At 44.1% G+C, this 20,971-nt stretch overlaps 1 pseudogene; it reads left to right on the plus strand.

Annotated features, from left to right (window-relative positions):
• The first annotated feature begins 4,833 nt into the window (after positions 1-4,833).
• LOC123729186 (peroxisomal sarcosine oxidase-like) lies at positions 4,834-11,028 on the plus strand (annotated as a pseudogene).
• Positions 11,029-20,971: the final 9,943 nt, after the last annotated feature.

The raw sequence follows: 20,971 nt of genomic DNA on the forward strand, positions 1-20,971 counted from the left end.
GCGGGGGTACAGGTTAGTTGAGGTAATTTGTACATGTAGGTAGGGGGGAAGTGACTATGCATAGATAATAACAGCGAGTAGCAGCAGTGTAAAAACAAATGGAGAGGTGGGGGGGGGGTCAATGTAAATACTCCGGTGGCCATGAATGGAATACATGAATGGAATACATGAGTGGAATACTTGAATAGAATACTTGAATGGCAGTGGAGGCTGCTGAGGGGAGAACAGTTCATAATAATGACCAGAACGGAGCAAATGAATTGGCATCAAACATATAGAAACCATGTGTTTGATTTTATTTGACACCATTCCACCCATTCTGCTCCAGCCGTTACCACGAGCCTGTCCTCCCCAATTAAGGTGCCACCTACCTCCTGTAATGTGTGGCAAGCTGTTGATTTATTGACAAGGCTTTCTGTATGTTGTAGATGTTAAGGTTCAAACCACCTGGAAATGTGACGACTGGGTTTGAACCTGAATCTTCTATGTCTCACATCACAGGAGGTTGGTGGCACCTTAACTGGGGAGGACGGGCTCACAGTAATGACTGGTTATTCATCATGTGAGCATGGATCTCTGAACCCCAATGATTTTAACTTAGGGCTAGATTCAATCCATATCGCGGAAGATCCGCGTTATAGCGCAATTGAAATGTAAAGGTAAGTTCCGGTTGAGCCGACATAGGCAGCGTAAACCGTGAATGCAGTCTCCGTAACCGTGAATGAAGTCTCCGTAACCGTGAATGCAGTCTCCGTAACCGTGAATGCAGTCTCCGTAACCGTGAATGCAGTCTCCGTAAACGTGGAAACATTGCTTTTAAATTTGAATTGCGCAATTGTGCGGATCTTCCGTGATACAGATTGAATCCAGGCCTTAGTTTATCTTTATTTCCACAAATGAAATAAAGGCGGCACACACAAAACGGTACAGGTAAGATGCTGTATGCTGACTGCACACTCAAAACGGTACAGGTAAGATGCTGTATGCTGACCGCACACTCAAAACGGTACAGGTAAGATGCTGTATGCTGACTGCTGACCACACACTCAAAACGGTACAGGTAAGATGCTGTATGCTGACCGCACACTCAAAACGGTACAGGTAAGATGCTGTATGCTGACCGCACACTCAAAACGGTACAGGTAAGATGCTGTGTGCTGACCGCACACTCAAAACGGTACAGGTAAGATGCTGTATGCTGACCGCACACTCAAAACGGTACAGGTAAGATGCTGTGTGCTGACCGCACACTCAAAACGGTACAGGTAAGATGCTGTATGCTGACCGCTCACTCAAAACGGTACAGGTAAGATGCTGTGTGCTGACCGCACACTCAAAACGGTACAGGTAAGATGCTGTATGCTGACCGCACACTCAAAACGGTACAGGTAAGATGCTGTATGCTGACCGCACACTCAAAACGGTACAGGTAAGATGCTGTATGCTGACTGCACACTCAAAACGGTACAGGTAAGATGCTGTATGCTGACTGCACACTCAAAACGGTACAGGTAAGATGCTGTGTGCTGACCGCACACTCAAAACGGTACAGGTAAGATGCTGTATGCTGACCGCACACTCAAAACGGTACAGGTAAGATGCTGTGTGCTGACCGCACACTCAAAACGGTACAGGTAAGATGCTGTATGCTGACCGCACACTCACAACGGTACAGGTAAGATGCTGTGTGCTGACCGCACACTCAAAACGGTACAGGTAAGATGCTGTATGCTGACCGCACACTCAAAACGGTACAGGTAAGATGCTGTATGCTGACCGCACACTCAAAACGGTACAGGTAAGATGCTGTATGCTGACCGCACACTCAAAACGGTACAGGTAAGATGCTGTATGCTGACCGCACACTCAAAACGGTACAGGTAAGATGCTGTATTCTGACCGCACACTCAAAACGGTACAGGTAAGATGCTGTATGCTGACCGCACACTCACAACGGTACAGGTAAGATGCTGTGTGCTGACCGCACACTCAAAACGGTACAGGTAAGATGCTGTATGCTGACCGCACACTCAAAACGGTACAGGTAAGATGCTGTATGCTGACTGCTGACTGCACACTCAAAACGGTACAGGTAAGATGCTGTATGCTGACCGCACACTCAAAACGGTACAGGTAAGATGCTGTATGCTGACTGCACATTCAAAACGGTACAGGTAAGATGCTGTATGCTGACTGCTGACTGCACACTCAAAACGGTACAGGTAAGATGCTGTATGCTGACCGCACACTCAAAACGGTACAGGTAAGATGCTGTATGCTGACTGCACATTCAAAACGGTACAGGTAAGATGCTGACTGCTGACTGCACACTCAAAACGGTACAGGTAAGATGCTGTATGCTGACCGCACACTCAAAACGGTACAGGTAAGATGCTGTATGCTGACTGCTGACTGCACACTCAAAACGGTACAGGTAAGATGCTGTATGCTGACTGCACATTCAAAACGGTACAGGTAAGATGCTGTATGCTGACTGCTGACCGCACACTCAAAACGGTACAGGTAAGATGCTGTATGCTGACCGCACACTCACAACGGTACAGGTAAGATGCTGTGTGCTGACCGCACACTCAAAACGGTACAGGTAAGATGCTGTATGCTGACCGCACACTCAAAACGGTACAGGTAAGATGCTGTATGCTGACCGCACACTCAAAACGGTACAGGTAAGATGCTGTGTGCTGACCGCATACTCAAAACGGTACAGGTAAGATGCTGTATGCTGACCGCACACTCAAAACGGTACAGGTAAGATGCTGTATGCTGACCGCACACTCAAAACGGTACAGGTAAGATGCTGTATGCTGACTGCACATTCAAAACGGTACAGGTAAGATGCTGTATGCTGACTGCTAACTGCACACTCAAAACGGTACAGGTAAGATGCTGTATGCTGACCGCACACTCAAAACGGTACAGGTAAGATGCTGTATGCTGACTGCTGACTGCACACTCAAAACGGTACAGGTAAGATGCTGTATGCTGACCGCACACTCAAAACGGTACAGGTAAGATGCTGTATGCTGACTGCTGACTGCACACTCAAAACGGTACAGGTAAGATGCTGTATGCTGACTGCACATTCAAAACGGTACAGGTAAGATGCTGTATGCTGACTGCTGACCGCACACTCAAAACGGTACAGGTAAGATGCTGTATGCTGACCGCACACTCACAACGGTACAGGTAAGATGCTGTGTGCTGACCGCACACTCAAAACGGTACAGGTAAGATGCTGTATGCTGACCGCACACTCAAAACGGTACAGGTAAGATGCTGTATGCTGACCGCACACTCAAAACGGTACAGGTAAGATGCTGTGTGCTGACCGCACACTCAAAACGGTACAGGTAAGATGCTGTATGCTGACCGCACACTCAAAACGGTACAGGTAAGATGCTGTATGCTGACCGCACACTCAAAACGGTACAGGTAAGATGCTGTATGCTGACTGCTGACTGCACACTCAAAACGGTACAGGTAAGATGTTGTATGCTGACCGCACACTCAAAACGGTACAGGTAAGATGCTGTGTGCTGACCGCACACTCATAACGGTACAGGTAAGATGCTGTATGCTGACCGCACACTCAAAACGGTACAGGTAAGATGCTGTATGCTGACTGCTGACTGCACACTCAAAACGGTACAGGTAAGATGCTGTATGCTGACCGCACACTCAAAACGGTACAGGTAAGATGCTGTATGCTGACTGCACATTCAAAACGGTACAGGTAAGATGCTGTATGCTGACTGCTGACTGCACACTCAAAACGGTACAGGTAAGATGCTGTATGCTGACCGCACACTCAAAACGGTACAGGTAAGATGCTGTATGCTGACCGCACACTCAAAACGGTACAGGTAAGATGCTGTATGCTGACTGCACATTCAAAACGGTACAGGTAAGATGCTGACTGCTGACTGCACACTCAAAACGGTACAGGTAAGATGCTGTATGCTGACCGCACACTCAAAACGGTACAGGTAAGATGCTGTATGCTGACTGCTGACTGCACACTCAAAACGGTACAGGTAAGATGCTGTATGCTGACTGCACATTCAAAACGGTACAGGTAAGATGCTGTATGCTGACTGCTGACTGCACACTCAAAACGGTACAGGTAAGATGCTGTATGCTGACCGCACACTCAAAACGGTACAGGTAAGATGCTGCATGCTGACTGCTGACTGCACACTCAAAACGGTACAGGTAAGATGCTGTATGCTGACCGCACACTCAAAACGGTACAGGTAAGATGCTGTATGCTGACTGCTGACTGCACACTCAAAACGGTACAGGTAAGATGCTGTATGCTGACTGCACATTCAAAACGGTACAGGTAAGATGCTGTATGCTGACTGCTGACCGCACACTCAAAACGGTACAGGTAAGATGCTGTATGCTGACCGCACACTCACAACGGTACAGGTAAGATGCTGTGTGCTGACCGCACACTCAAAACGGTACAGGTAAGATGCTGTATGCTGATCGCACACTCAAAACGGTACAGGTAAGATGCTGTATGCTGACCGCACACTCAAAACGGTACAGGTAAGATGCTGTGTGCTGACCGCATACTCAAAACGGTACAGGTAAGATGCTGTATGCTGACCGCACACTCAAAACGGTACAGGTAAGATGCTGTATGCTGACCGCACACTCAAAACGGTACAGGTAAGATGCTGTATGCTGACTGCTGACTGCACACTCAAAACGGTACAGGTAAGATGTTGTATGCTGACCGCACACTCAAAACGGTACAGGTAAGATGCTGTATGCTGACTGCACACTGAAAACGGTACAGGTAAGATGCTGTATGCTGACCGCACACTCAAAACGATACAGGTAAGATGCTGTGTGCTGACTGCACACTCAAAGCGTTACAGGTAAGATGCTGTATGCTGACCGCACACTCAAAACGGTACAGGTAAGATGCTGTATGCTGACCGCACACTCAAAACGGTACAGGTAAGATGCTGTATGCTGACCGCACACTCAAAACGGTACAGGTAAGATGCTGTATGCTCACTGCACATTCAAAATGGTACAGGTAAGATGCTGTATGCTGACTGCTGACCACACACTCAAAACGGTACAGGTAAGATGCTGTATGCTGACCGCACACTCAAAACGGTACAGGTAAGATGCTGTATGCTGACCGCACACTCAAAACGGTACAGGTAAGATGCTGTATGCTGACCGCACACTCAAAACGGTACAGGTAAGATGCTGTATGCTGACCGCACACACAAAACGGTACAGGTAAGATGCTGTATGCTGACTGCACATTCAAAACGGTACAGGTAAGATGCTGTATGCTGACCACACACTCAAAACGGTACAGGTAAGATGCTGTATGCTGACTGCACACTCAAAATTTTACAGGTAAAAATGACAAACAGTTTGATATGTATTGCTTACAAATCTGTAAAAGGCATTCTGGATTATGTTTGCACCCTAGAAGAGGTCATTATTACTAGATGCTGTTAATTGATTGGCCTTGCACCTTTAACTCACATTGTCTCAGTGCTGCTTCTAGGGTGTGATAAGACCTCCATAAAGTACAGCTTTCCCTTTCCTTTAGTGCTGTCCTGATAATCCTTTACAATCCCCAATGAGTGTCAGACTCTGTAATGATCATTCATTAGTGTTAATCAGCAGCTAGGTAATTAGCCATTATGTACTGACCACTAATTAGGAAATACTTGATGGCTTGTACACACAATTTGGGAATACTGTATATGGCGTGAGGGAGACAAATAGACAATGTTAGGCCAGGGTGTGACTAGGGGGGCATTCTATGTCCTGATTTCTATGTTTTTGTATTTCTTTGTTTTGGCCTGGTATGGCTCTCAATCAGGGACAGCGGTACATCGTTGGGAGCCATACTTAGGCAGCCTGTTTTCCTTTGGGTTTGTGGGTGGTTATTTTCTGTTTCGTGAGTATTACCTGACAGAACTGTTTGGCTGTCGTTTTTTGTTCTTTTGTTTAAGTGTTCACCTGAAATAAATACATGATGAGCACTATCCACGCTGCGCCTTGGTCTACTCTTTCAGACGGCCGTTACAGATATAATAAATACCATCATGAACACGAACCACGCTGCGCCTTGGTCTACTCTTTCAGACGGCCGTTACAGATATAATAAATACCATCATGAACACGTACCACGCTGCGCCTTGGTCTACTCTTTCAGACGGCCGTTACAGATATAATAAATACCATCATAACACGTACCACGCTGCGCCTTGGTCTACTCTTTCAGACGGCCGTTACAGATATAATAAATACCATCATGAACACGTACCACGCTGCGCCTTGGTCTACTCTTTCAGACGGCCGTTACAGATATAATAAATACCATCATGAACACGTACCACGCTGCGCCTTGGTCTACTCTTTCAGACGGCCGTTACAGATATAATAAATACCATCATGAACACGTACCACGCTGCGCCTTGGTCTACTCTTTCTTCCAAAGACAACCGTTACAGACAAAGAACATATGAACTGAACAATGTCATATAGCTCTCATATACCATATTTAATTCATATGCCTCGGTACACATACTACAATGAGAAAAGTAGTATTTTTCAACAATGATAACAACCTACACAGGAATTTTTTATAGCATTGAATTCAGTTTATTCAGAAATTGGCAATAATACCCCTGTAGCTCAGTTGGTAGAGCATGGCGCTTGCAACGCCAGGGTTGTGGGTTTGATTCCCACGGGGGGTCAGTATTTAAAAATGTAATAAATGTATGCACTCTACTGTAAGTCGCTCTGGATAAGAGTGTCTGCTAAATGACTCAAATGTAAATGAGAAATAAAGCACTGGAGAGAAACAGCCTAAAAAGACCATCTGAAGCGCTTTATTATTTTACTGCTGCCTCGGAACAATTATCCTGTCTTGTATTGATTGAACAGATTTGTCCTCTCTGTTGTGCCGATCAAGCATAAAGCATACATTACAGCTTGTCATTAGTCGTGATAATAGATGTGTCTATAGCCGCCAAGATTACCACCATGCATTCTCACTCTGTCTAGTTTCATAACATCCTATCATTCTGTCTCACAATCTGCCAGCATCAATCATTTTCTCCTTGATGTTTTGTGTCTTTGAGAGTTTGCACATGTGCATAACCTTGAGTGTTTTTCCAATATACGTGTGTTAACTGTGTGGTTATGAACAAACTACTCTCACAAGCCAAGGTTTCTTATATCTCAGCCATGTTAATACCTCTAACTGGACTTCCAGCATCAACAGTAGTTCTGGGACAGACTGGTGTAGATGTCCAGCTTGGCTCTGTCAGACCCAGCTGTTACCCTGCGGCGACAGACTACCCTTCTCTGACTGTATCATTCTGAGCCTCCTTGACCTTGTGCCTTTATACACAGAGACTTCTAGACAACTCCACCATTCTGCACAATAACTCGCCTGTCACAATGCCTTGGATGCTTATGTATACTGTAAACTTCACTTGCATTTTCATTTATTTATACGTTACCTGATTGATACTATTCGTCTTTAGTTCCAAAGGTTCCTCTGTGTCAGTTTGGTCTCATTCATTTTGAACACACCTTGCGTACCTCACACTACAGTAACCGTTCTCTCTCTCCATCACCAGGGACAGTTCCAAAAACTGGATTAAGGATGGACAGAAGGTGATTGACATCACACCGGCTCTATGGTAACCGTGACGACAGTCAGCGGGGTATACAGAGCTATGAGCTTGGTGATCACAGCTGGACATCACAGCCAACATCCTGCTGTCCCACACAGGCCTTCAGCTACCACTGCAGGTAGGCTACTCACTGTAGAACCAGTCAACTCACTACCTCTAACATGAGCTCACACTCTAAGGCACTCCAGTGGAATGCAGTCCACTACTGTCACACCAGGCATACTATGATATGCTCCATATCTTTGATATGGTCAAACCGCACTGTCACACATGTTATGCACTAAAACACAAATAGACAGTATGGCACTTGCAATCAAGCTTTACGTGCATGTATTTGACAACACAAGATTTAAGAAAGGATTTAAAGCAGAAAGGATTTAAAGCTCTATTCCAGAGTTCAGCATGCAACCATAAAACCCATACCCCATCACATCATTAATGTCAGTAGATAACATAGGCAACATTTTGTCCAACCTCAGGTTGAAAAACAAGTCCAATCTCCCTAAATATAGCCTCCCTCCCCCAGGTTATAAGCAGGGGTCGATGACTCGCCATAGCTCTGGTTGTTTCACAGCAAACCAAGAGGGAGAGTCTGCAGCCCAGTGATGGAACACTCTGTCTACTATGATGGATAAACAAAACAACCATTCCCATCTTTTACACAGGGTGCTAGGGAGGGATCGAGCCAAGCAATCTCAGAATATGTCACCCACCCAAAAGAAAAGCTGATGAAATACTGGGCGTTATTTAAGTAGAGAATTGGAGTTTGTATTGAAATTGCATTATTTAGGATAGCGAGACGGGCCCGTGGAAGCCATGCCTGAGTGAGTACATAGAAAAAGTATGAGGTATGAGTTCGCCTCAAATACTGCTCTCTCTCTCTCTCTCTCTCTCTCTCTCTCTCTCTCTCTCTCTCTCTCTCTCTACTGAATTTTGATGGTCCCCAGAATGAGACGGCTGCCTGTAACTTCATTAAACTGAAAGCTAGCGTACATTGTATCCTTATTACCAAGTGCTGGGAAGATGTGATTTGTATGAGTGTGTACACATTGGATTAGATACAACAATGGTAATGGGTAACTAGAGGGAGGTGAGGTGGTAGGAGTGGAGAGAGGGAAACAAGTGCAAGGATCTTCTTTAATCAAATCCCTGCACCCGTCTGTCTCTGTCTGTCTGTCTGTCTGTCTGTCTGTCTGTCTGTCTGTCTGTCTGTCTGTCTGTCTGTCTGTCTGTCTGTCTGTCTGTCTGTCTGTCTGTCTGTCTGTCTGTCTGTCTGTCTGTCGCTCCCCTAGTTAACTAGGTGATAAAGATGAGCGTGTGCTACTGGAGGGAGAAGGTCCCTGGCTCCTACAACGTCCAGCACCGCTTCATCCAGCTGGAGTCAGAGGAGGCCAAGAATCTACTGCCTCCCGTCCAATGAGTACCCAGGCCTGATGAAGGTTTGGGCTTGTAGATACCATAATGTTCCACACAGGATTCAGTGATGCATTTGCTTTAGGTCTCAAGCAAGGTTACTAACCACACAAGCATAGTTCACCAAACCACCTCCATTACACTAGTCTTATTGTGTCGAATTGAAAAAGAAATACATTAACCAGAAGTAGGGCAGCAACACTGTCTGCCTCCAGAGTTCTCCAACACTTCCGGATACGCAATCACAGCAGAATTCTGACTGTGTTGCGCTTCCATTTTCTATTCCATCTCTATTTTGAGCATGATGGCGAGCCAACAGGAGTTGGGAGAGTAATCGCAGCACACGCATGCAAAGGAGATGGACAGATGGCTGTGCCTCATCACATTATTCACTCTGTGGTGTAGTCAACAGTGCTTTGTAACCAATGTACTGTAGATAGATGGCTAATGCTTGGGTCAGGCTAAAGCATTTTATTTACCTTTCAAAAGAAAATGTTGCCACACTTAATTATCTTTCAAAATAACACTTCATAGAACATTGCATTTACATGACATAGACGTTATACTGTTCTGCCTACAGTCGATGTTCCTGGTAAGTGCTCTCAGACTCTAATTAAGTTCAATATAGTTTTTTTACATAAAAGGTCAGTTGATGTTGTTTTTGATCTCTGTTTGAAGATTTGATACCACACGGGTCCTGAGACGGACCTTGACAAGAGGAACAGACAGATGGACCTTGACAAGAGGAACAGACAGACGGACCTTGACAAGAGGAATAGACAGACGGACCTTGACAAGAGGAACAGACAGACGGACCTTGACAAGAGGGACAGACAGATGGACCTTGACAAGAGGAACAGACAGACGGACCTTGACAAGAGGAATAGACAGACGGACCTTGACAAGAGGAACAGACAGACGGACCTTGACAAGAGGAATAGACAGACGGACCTTGACAAGAGGAACAGACAGACGGACCTTGACAAGAGGAACAGACAGACGGACCTTGACAAGAGGAACAGACAGACGGACCTTGACAAGAGGAACAGACAGACGGACCTTGACAAGAGGAATAGACAGACGGACCTTGACAAGAGGAACAGACAGACGGACCTTGACAAGAGGAATAGACAGACGGACCTTGACAAGAGGAACAGACAGACGGACCTTGACAAGAGGAACAGACAGACGGACCTTGACAAGAGGAACAGACAGACGGACCTTGACAAGAGGAACAGACAGACGGACCTTGACAAGAGGAACAGACAGACGGACCTTGACAAGAGGAACAGACAGACGGACCTTGACAAGAGGAACAGACAGACGGACCTTGACAAGAGGGACAGACAGATGGACCTTGACAAGAGGAACAGACAGACGGACCTTGACAAGAGGAACAGACAGACGGACCTTGACAAGAGGAACAGACAGACGGACCTTGACAAGAGGAACAGACAGACGGACCTTGACAAGAGGAATAGACAGACGGACCTTGACAAGAGGAACAGACAGACGGACCTTGACAAGAGGAACAGACAAACGGACCTTGACAAGAGGAACAGACAGACGGACCTTGACAAGAGGAACAGACAGACGGACCTTGACAAGAGGAACAGACAGACGGACGGGGGGACATAGACATCCTACAGCACTACATCACCCGCTGCTTCCCTGCCTGGTGCCCATCCCTGCTGTGGTGGAGAGCTGCATGTACACAGTGAGTATTAATACTCTCAGACCTGCATGTACACAGTGCGTATTAATACTCTCAGAGCTGCATGTACACAGTGTGTATTAATACTCTCAGAGCTGCATGTACACAGTGAGTATTGATACTCTCAGAGCTGCATGTACACAGTGAGTATTAATATTCTCAGAGCTGCATGTACACAGTGCATATGAATACTCTCAGAGCTGCATGTACAAAGCGAGTATTGATACTCTCAGAGCTGCATGTACACAGTGCGTATTAATACTCTCAGAGCTGCATGTACACAGTGAGTATTAATACTCCCAGAGCTGCATGTACACAGTGCGTATTAATACTCTCAGAGCTGCATGTACACAGCGAGTATTAATACACGCAGAGCTGCATGTACACAGTGAGTATTAATACTCTCAGAGCTGCATGTGCGGGCGAGTATTGATACTCTCAGAGCTGCATGTGCACAGTGAGTATTGCCAGTCTCAGAGAAGCATGTACACAGTGAGTATTAATACTCTCAGAGCTGCATGTACACAGTGAGTATTAATATTTTCAGAGCTGCATGTACACAGTGCGTATTAATACTCTCAGAGCTGCATGTACACAGTGAGTATTGATACTCTCAGAGCTGCATGTACACCGTGCATATTGCCAGTCTCAGAGAAGCATGTACACAGTGAGTATTACTACTCTCAGAGCTGCATGTACACAGTGAGTATTAATATTCTCAGAGCTGCATGTACACAGTGCGTATTAATACTCTCAGAGCTGCATGTACACAGCGAGTATTGATACTCTCAGAGCTGCATGTACACAGTGCGTATTAATACTCTCAGAGCTGCATGTACACAGTGAGTATTGATACTCTCAGAGCTGCATGTGCACAGTGAGTATTGCCAGTCTCAGAGAAGCATGTACACAGTGAGTATTACTACTCTCGGAGCTGCATGTACACAGTGAGTATTAATACTCTCAGAGATGCGTGTACACAGTGAGTATTAATACTATCGGAGCTGCATGTGCAAAAGGAGTATTACCAGTCTCGGAGCTGCATGCACACCGTGAGTATTAATACCCCCAGAGCTGCAAGTACACCGTGAGTATTAATACTCTCAGAGCTGCAAGTACACAGTGAGTATTACCAGTCTCAAAGCTGCATGTACACAGTGAGTATTAATACTCTCAGAGCTGCAAGTACACAGTGAGTATTACCAGTCTCAAAGCTGCATGTACACAGTGAGTATTAATACTCTCAGAGCTGCATGTACACAATGTTAACATGTTAACATCTCTGCTGCTTACTGTATCCCAGTAATGGCCATATTAAATTGACCCACAATGGCAATTTACTCTGAATCAGTACAATCAGTGTACCATCATCCTTTCAGTTAGGCTTTATTTTAATTATAAATAATTAAGCCTATTTTAATATTTGATCTTCCCACCATGGCAAGGTATAGAATAGAAATGTGATGAGGGTGGTTCTGGAGTTGAAAATGCAGAGAGAGAACCATTGTCCTGTTTGCCATGCCAATCACATCACATGCTGCATGAATGCATTACCTATGGGATCCAAACTCTAATGGAAAACATCACAGACACTGAATATCATTGGAAACCACGCCATTCCTGCGCCGTAGTCAGAGTATCCTACTGCATGGAGAATTATTAAAGCACAGTAGGGGAGAGTGGGATAAGTTGAGCCATGTTTTATATTCAGCATCACTCCATCAAGGGAAATATAGGAGTCTTTGTAAGATATCTACATATATTTCAGGATGTTGTGTATCCCTGTAAATACTCAGAATTCATGTAAACATTACAGTTTTGAAAACAAAGCTTGTCCAAAAAAAGGTATGGGGTAAGTTGAGCTGTAGGACAGAGTAAATTAAGCCAACTACACCTGGGAAAAAAACGCTTCAATTTGGTCAACTTGCCATTGGCTCAACCATTGGTTCAAGTTACCCCAAGGTACACATTTTGACTATATTAGCACACGCAGCTACAAGGATGCACTATCTTGCTAGGTTTAGGACCTCATATTGAAGCTCATTGAGACCCAAACGGATGTATAGACAACCTTCATTTTGTGTATGTGGATGAGCAAAGCCCAAAGAGTTTGGCTTTAAAAACAAATCACCACAGAGACCTGGCACACACTTAGGTCCAGAGTGGTGCTGAACATCACAGAGCCCTCTGAACCTACTTCAGCACCATGTGCTGTAGCTCTATCTTAGAGTAAGATCTTACACAGGGACAAGTCAGACAAATTTTAATTAGACAGCCTTTGAAGCCAGCTGTGAAGAGTTGAGCTTTGAGTCCAGACCCGTTTTATTCACTAATTAACGTCTTTGTGGTGCTCTCAGGTGCCAGGGCCCCTCTCTGTCGGCTGTCTGTCTGTCTGCCTGTCTGTCTGAGAGAGAGAGAGAGGGGTCCTGTCTTCTCCCTGTCCCAAAGGGCCGACGCCTGGGGTCTCCTGGCTCCTGTTCCATCTGCGCTGATAGACGCCTCCTACCGTAATTTTGTGTGTACTTCATTTCCACTTGTAATAGCTTTTAAAGGACCTGGCTGGCACACAGTGCAGTTGGCTGGTGAGAGAGAGAGAGAGAGAGAGAGAGAGAGAGAGAGAGAGAGAGAGAGAGAGAGAGAGAGAGAGAGAGAGAGAGAGAGAGAGAGAGAGAGAGAGAGAGAGAGAGAGAGAGAGAGAGAGAGAGAGAGAGAGAGAGAGAGAGAGAGAGAGTGCTAGTGTATAACAGGAAGGATTAACTCCATTTGAGAAAGCCATTTGAGAAGCCACATAATCAATACAAGGGAAAGCATGAATTGAAGTGGTTTGCTTCTGAACCCATTGGTCCCTTGGTGGTGGAATCTGGAAAAGTAACCATAATACATCACAGTCTATTAACCTGTTCCACTTGCATATACCATATTATCAGTGTTTTAACCCATGTGTTCTAGTAAAGACTGTGCAGTCAGTGCACAGGGCTAATCGCAATACTACAAAACACTTGCAGCTCCTCTGCCACCTCCCCCTCCTCCTCCACTTGAGGTATCAAAAGCCATGGGCACAAGTCCTGGGGGTTGCCATGGTTACAAAGGCACCCTGTGGGTTTAGGCATACCATTGAGGGCCCCTCGCCTCTTCCAACAAAAAACGCATATGGTGAACTGTCAGAGTGGCCTAGAGTTTGTTCGCTATAGCCCCTGACGCACAGTGCTGAGGCTTTTATGACTTCAAAGCTCGGGAGCTCTGAGACCTTTATCAGGCAGAGAGAACTAAAGCAAGGCATTCTTAAGCCCGGTTGACATTCAGAGTTTTCCTCCCTCCCTCAGACCCATAGCGACAAGAAGAATCCACCTCTCCTGAGTACAGTGTCTGTTTCCTCATCTCACCAATAGGCTGACAGCTGACGGCACGCTCATCGCTGAAAGGAGGGACAAATCTCCTTAATTTAGCTCTGGCTTGAGCCCACTTAAATGAATAGACGGCCTGTTACGGTCAGAGCAATAGCTCCTGTCCTCTTTGATGTGCTCCGTCATGCAGGGCTCAAACAGACTGCCTGACTCAGACAATGGGCCAGAAACACACAGGCTATTTATAGAGGCCCATTGTGGTGTTCCACAAGGTACAGGTTATATATTTCAGTACATTATAGACTCTAGGCCAACCTGAAATTACACCCTTTTCCCTATTTAGTGCACTATTTCCCCCCTTTTATAGTGCCTAAATAAAGCCTTTATAGTGCCTATATAAAGCCATTATAGTGCCTATATCAAGCCTTTATAGTGCCTAAACAAAGCCTTTATAGTGCCTATATAAAGCCTTTATAGTGCCCATATAAAGCCTTTATAGTGCCTAAATAAAGCCTTTATAGTGCCTATATAAAGCCTTTATAGTGCCTATATAAAGCCTTTATAGTGCCTAAACAAAGCCTTTATAGTGCCTATATAAAGCCTTTATAGTGCCTATATAAAGCCTTTATAGTGCCTATATAAAGCCTTTATAGTGCCTATATAAAGCCTTTATAGTGCCTATATAAAGCCTATATAGTGCCTAAATAAAGCCTTAATAGTCCCTAAATAAAGCCTTTATAGTGCCTATATAAAGCCTTTATAGTGCCTATATAAATCCTTTATAGTGCCTAAATAAAGCCTTTATAGTGCCTATATAAAGCCTTTATAGTGCCTATATAAAGCCTATATAGTGCCTATATAAAGCCTTTATAGTGGCTATATAAAGCCTATAGGGTGATTGAGGACCTACCTGCCTCACTCACTGTGATTGGATCTCACCCCAGGTCACAGATTTAAGTTTGGCCCAATCGTTGGCAAGCTGCTGTGTGAACTGAGCCATGGGAGAAGTGCCCTCCTATGACCTCTCCCACTTCAGAATCAGACTCTTCCAAGCCCACTCCAAGTCAGTACTGTAGGATCGGGTTCACTGGCTATAACAACGAAGATTTCAATGCGCCAAACAGCACAAAGAATAACTGAAAGAAGATAGCTAAGATATCAATTTTCTCAGGAACCAGAGCTTTAAAAAATGAAGAGATGTAAGGTTTTCATACCAGTGTGGCTGAATCCTACACAAACAATGGCCGCTGGCAAATAAAGACTTACTTTTCTAGATAATCATTGAGAAAAGTGACGTAGGGATAAGAGCCTTTAAATGAGAAGAGGAAACAAATCAATGATTCACTAAAGCAAATCTCTCACCCACACAGAGACCCTTCAGCTGTTGTATTGTTAGTACTGCTCTGTAAATCATACTCTCATAGCCTCTACTTAGACCTGGGACCCATTCTGCATCATTTCAAACCAGACCAATAATAACAACAGTAATAATCATTTATTACATTTGTAAAGCACTTTTCATTATACAAGAATAATCTCAAAGTGCACCAAATAAAAGATCAAATAACAAAACAAACATACATTATCTAACCACATCATGAAAGCAACAATCAAAGTCTAAGAGGAAGGCCATAATGGGAGGCCAGCTGAGAGAGGTGAGTCTAAAGTCCAACTATAACATTGTTGTAAGACTGTAAATGCGTGAATCTGTGACAAATGGTCTTAAACTTAAAAAACGTCACCCTTATTGGCTTGTATGATTTGATGCATCACTACCTCCCCCCTTCTCACTCCCCCGAATGAGGCCTTTTTCAAGCGAAGCACATAGTTAAAAAGACATCAGCCGTGGAACCATTTATCTTTGCGCAGCCAGCTGTGTGTGCAGTGTGTGTGCAGTGTGTGTGCAGTGTGTGTGCAGTGTGTGTGCAGTGTGCAGCCTTCAGTGGCGTGTGTGTGCCTCTGCCTGTACCTATTTTCCCATGTAAACATTTTAATCATTAATCAGCCAGCCTGTTACAATGGTTGCCAACCATAGCCATCAGCGGGAATAAGAAAATGGTATAGCGAGACGCAGAGAGATCAGCGCAACACTCAGTCTCTCGGCTCTAAGTGACTTTGAATTGATAGAAAATTAGGAGACCATTAAACATGCAAACGCAAATATTCACCCAGCAATATTCAGGGGGAAAGGACACACTGAAACATCTATTTCTAAACATGTATGTATAGGATACGCTTTTAAGAAGAAGAGTAACGTTTGAAAGTAGTGCCCTTTTTCTGCTTCTCTATAGCCAGCTTCATGGTTCTGGGTCCTAGCGCCTTTTTGTCACAAATACAAGTTCATGTAATTTGGTTGAACTATCCCTTTAAGCACTTGATTGTCAAATGATAATGATGGTCTGTCAGAGGGCAATTAGACTTTAACCTCAGGTAATCAGACATAGGCTATGTTATAGTATAGGCACAGAAACCGAGCTGACAGGCAAGGGGGGCTGGTGGTGGTGGGATGAATGTAGCCTGAGAGGACAAGGCACCATGAGGAACCATAAGCTCACCCTTGTTGCTGCCAATATGACATGGAGAAACAGGGAGAAATGTAGCTCAGAGAATGAAAGGAAACTCACACTGATAGCAGCTTATTCCACATCACCACACTGCTAGAAGGCGGTAACACAGACAGATAAACAAGACCTGTTTTAAAATGATCTCCTCTCAGGAGGGTTATTTGTCCTATCTGTCAGGTAGGTTCAGAGGGCAAGAATGGTGCTCCTATCAGATAGAACACCTGCCATGAATTTGAAAAGATGTGCTTAAGGGTCTTAAGGTTTTCATCTCTGATTTGCATGTAACAATATTTTTCTACCACTGCTTCAATGCCACAAAAGCAACGGCTGATCTTTTTCACCAATCAGAGCTCTGTCAGCTTCCATGTAAGATAAAACAACTAACATAACACAGATTCCGCTCAGTGTCCCCCCCCCCTCTCTGTCTGCCCCCATCTGTCACAAGACTTCTAAACAGGCCCAGATGTGTCAGAGTCTTAAGAATAAACTTATTTAATTAATTTAATAAACAAAGTTATGAAACACCCAGTGCCCCTGTGTAAAAAAGTACTTGCCCCCTTACACTCAATAACTGGTTGTGCCACCTTTAGCTATAATGACTCCAACCAAATGCTTCCTGTAGTTGTTGATCAGTCTCTCACATCGCTGTGGAGGAATTTACTGTAGCTATAATGACTCCAACCAAATGCTTCCTGTAGTTGTTGATCAGTCTCTCACATCGCTGTGGAGGAATTTACTGTAGCTATAATGACTCCAACCAAATGCTTCCTGTAGTTGTTGATCAGTCTCTCACATCGCTGTGGAGGAATTTACTGTAGCTATAATGACTCCAACCAAAAGCTTCCTGTAGTTGTTGATCAGTCTCTCACATCGCTGTGGAGGAATTTACTGTAGCTATAATGACTCCAACCAAATGCTTCCTGTAGTTGTTGATCAGTCTCTCACATCGCTGTGGAGGAATTTACTGTAGCTATAATGACTCCAACCAAAGCTTCCTGTAGTTGTTGATCAGTCTCTCACATCGCTGTGGAGGAATTTACTGTAGCTATAATGACTCCAACCAAAAGCTTCCTGTAGTTGTTGATCAGTCTCTCACATCGCTGTGGAGGAATTTACTGTAGCTATAATGACTCCAACCAAAAGCTTCCTGTAGTTGTTGATCAGTCTCTCACATCGCTGTGGAGGAATTTACTGTAGCTATAATGACTCCAACCAAAAGCTTCCTGTAGTTGTTGATCAGTCTCTCACATCGCTGTGGAGGAATTTACTGTAGCTATAATGACTCCAACCAAACGCTTCCTGTAGTTGTTGATCAGTCTCTCACATCGCTGTGGAGGAATTTACTGTAGCTATAATGACTCCAACCAAACGCTTCCTGTAGTTGTTGATCAGTCTCTCACATCGCTGTGGAGGAATTTACTGTAGCCATAATGACTCCAACCAAAAGCTTCCTGTAGTTGTTGATCAGTCTCTCACATCGCTGTGGAGGAATTTACTGTAGCTATAATGACTCCAACCAAAAGCTTCCTGTAGTTGTTGATCAGTCTCTCACATCGCTGTGGAGGAATTTACTGTAGCTATAATGACTCCAACCAAATGCTTCCTGTAGTTGTTGATCAGTCTCTCACATCGCTGTGGAGGAATTTACTGTAGCTATAATGACTCCAACCAAAAGCTTCCTGTAGTTGTTGATCAGTCTCTCACATCGCTGTGGAGGAATTTACTGTAGCTATAATGACTCCAACCAAACGCTTCCTGTAGTTGTTGATCAGTCTCTCACATCGCTTTGGAGGAATTTACTGTAGCTATAATGACTCCAACCAAATGCTTCCTGTAGTTGTTGATCAGTCTCTCACATCGCTGTGGAGGAATTTACTGTAGCTATAATGACTCCAACCAAACGCTTTCTGTAGTTGTTGATCAGTGTCATCAGTACACTGTTGAATAATTCTGTCCCACTCTTGCTTGCAGAACTGCTTTAACTCAGCGACATTTGTGGGTCGTTTCAGATCCTGCCACAACATCTCAACTGTGATTAGGTCTGGACTTTGATTAGCCATTTCCAAAACTTAAAATGTGTTGCTTTTCAGCCATTTTCATGTAGGCTTGAATGTGTGTTTTGGACCATTGTCTTGCCGCATGACCCAGCTACACTTCAGCTTTAGCTCACATACAAATGGCCTGACATTTTCCTGTATAATTCTCTGATACAGAGCAGAATTCATGGTTCATTCAATGATGGCAAGTCATCCAGGTCCTGAGGCAGCAAAGCATCCCCAAACCATCACACTACCACCACCATGCTTGACAGTTGGTATGAGGTTTTTACTGTGGAATGTAGAGTTTGGTTTTTGCCAGACATAATGGGACCCATGTCGTCCAGTTCTGCAAGCAAAATTGGACCAAAATTCCTCCACCGTGATGTGAGAGACTGATCAACAACTACAGGAAGCTTTTGGTTGGAGTCATTATAGCTACAGTAAATTCCTCCACCGCGATGTGAGAGACTGATCAACAACTACAGGAAGCATTTGGTTGGAGTTATTTTAGCTACAGTAAATTCCTCCACAGCGATGTGAAAGACTGATCAACAACTACAGGAAGCGTTTGGTTGGAGTTATTTTAGCTACAGTAAATTCCTCCACAGCGATGTGAGAGACTGATCAACAACTACAGGAAGCGTTTGGTTGGAGTCATTATAGCTACAGTAAATTCCTCCACAGCGATGTGAGAGACTGATCAACAACTACAGGAAGCGTTTGGTTGGAGTCATTATAGCTACAGTAAATGCCTCCACCGCGATGTGAGAGACTGATCAACAACTACAGGAAGCGTTTGGTTGGAGTCATTATAGCTACAGTAAATGCCTCCACCGCGATGTGAGAGACTGATCAACAACTACAGGAAGCGTTTGGTTGGAGTCATTTTAGCTAAATGTGGCACAACCAGTTATTGAGTGTAAGGGGGCAATTACCTTTTCACATAGGGAAATTGGGCGTTGCATAACTTTGTTTATTAAATAAATGAAATAAGTATAATAAGTATATTTTTTGTTATTGTTCACTCAGGTTCCCTTTATCTAATATTAGGTTTTGGTTGAAAAAATAGAGAGAATCAGACAGGGCAAATACTTTTTCACGGCACTGTAGCCATGGAAATGACTGTGATTTGGAAGAATTTGTGCAAGGTAAATGGAATGGTGTGAGTAATGAGGGGTAGTCTAGGCACCGGTCTGAACTACTAACAGATAACATCTTCCTCTTCATTACCTGTTATCAAAATAGCATCAAGGTGACAACTGGAAACAGTCCCCTCATACTGAAGACCAGATGGAGGGGAATACGTAATGCTATGAGACATCCATAGGCTGGTTACATTCTGCTTTGTTTTCATTTAGAACACATGAAAATGGAAATGTTGTTGTGTTTACCACACGATAAGCTGTGATTTGGCCTTTAGCACGTACAGGTTGTGTTTGTCTATTAATATTCAAATGAGTTTGAGTTTGGGTGTTTCAAGGGCTACTTTACTTCACTTAAAAACAATGACCTTTTGGGTGGTAGTCATTCTGGACTTGAAAGATTAGTTTCGTAAGCATACTCCGCTTGCTTGGAGCTAATGTCATCAGTTGTTGTTTTTACAAACATAATTATATTTGACATTAAAATGCAACATTATCAAGTGTTAAATTGTATTGAAGTGTTAAATGAATGCAAAGTTTGAATTAACCTCGTAACTCAAAACTGTACAAAGTAACTTATAAACTTGTTGCATAGTGAGGCAAATGTTTCCATATTTTGTTCACCATAAAGAAATGAAATGTTAGATACTCCACTATGAAGATCATGGCATAAAAAGGTCAGAATGAGGTCAAACTGAGCGAAAATGCTATTTCATAATGTAAACTAAGGAACAATCCCAATGAGAAGTTAAGTAACCTTAAATACTGTGAAATCTGTGCAGTAAATACAGTATTTTTTTAGACCTTTTGATGACCTCACCACCATCTTTAATGTAAAAAGCAGAGTCCTTTTGAGGTAAACCACTGCCATATGGTCAAGGCCCTCCCACACAAATCCCCAGGGGTGAGCATTGGCGTAAGGTCAGTCTTCCATGCAAAGCTCCAGGCTCCAAGCATGGCGTCAGTTGGCCCACCTATTTCCCTGATTAACAGTATCCATGGGTTACTGAGCTGCTGGGCATCCACAATCCACCACCCACCAT

Source organism: Salmo salar, chromosome ssa20 (assembly GCF_905237065.1).
Source record: "Salmo salar chromosome ssa20, Ssal_v3.1, whole genome shotgun sequence".
In the NCBI taxonomy this organism is placed as follows: Eukaryota; Metazoa; Chordata; class Actinopteri; order Salmoniformes; family Salmonidae; genus Salmo; species Salmo salar.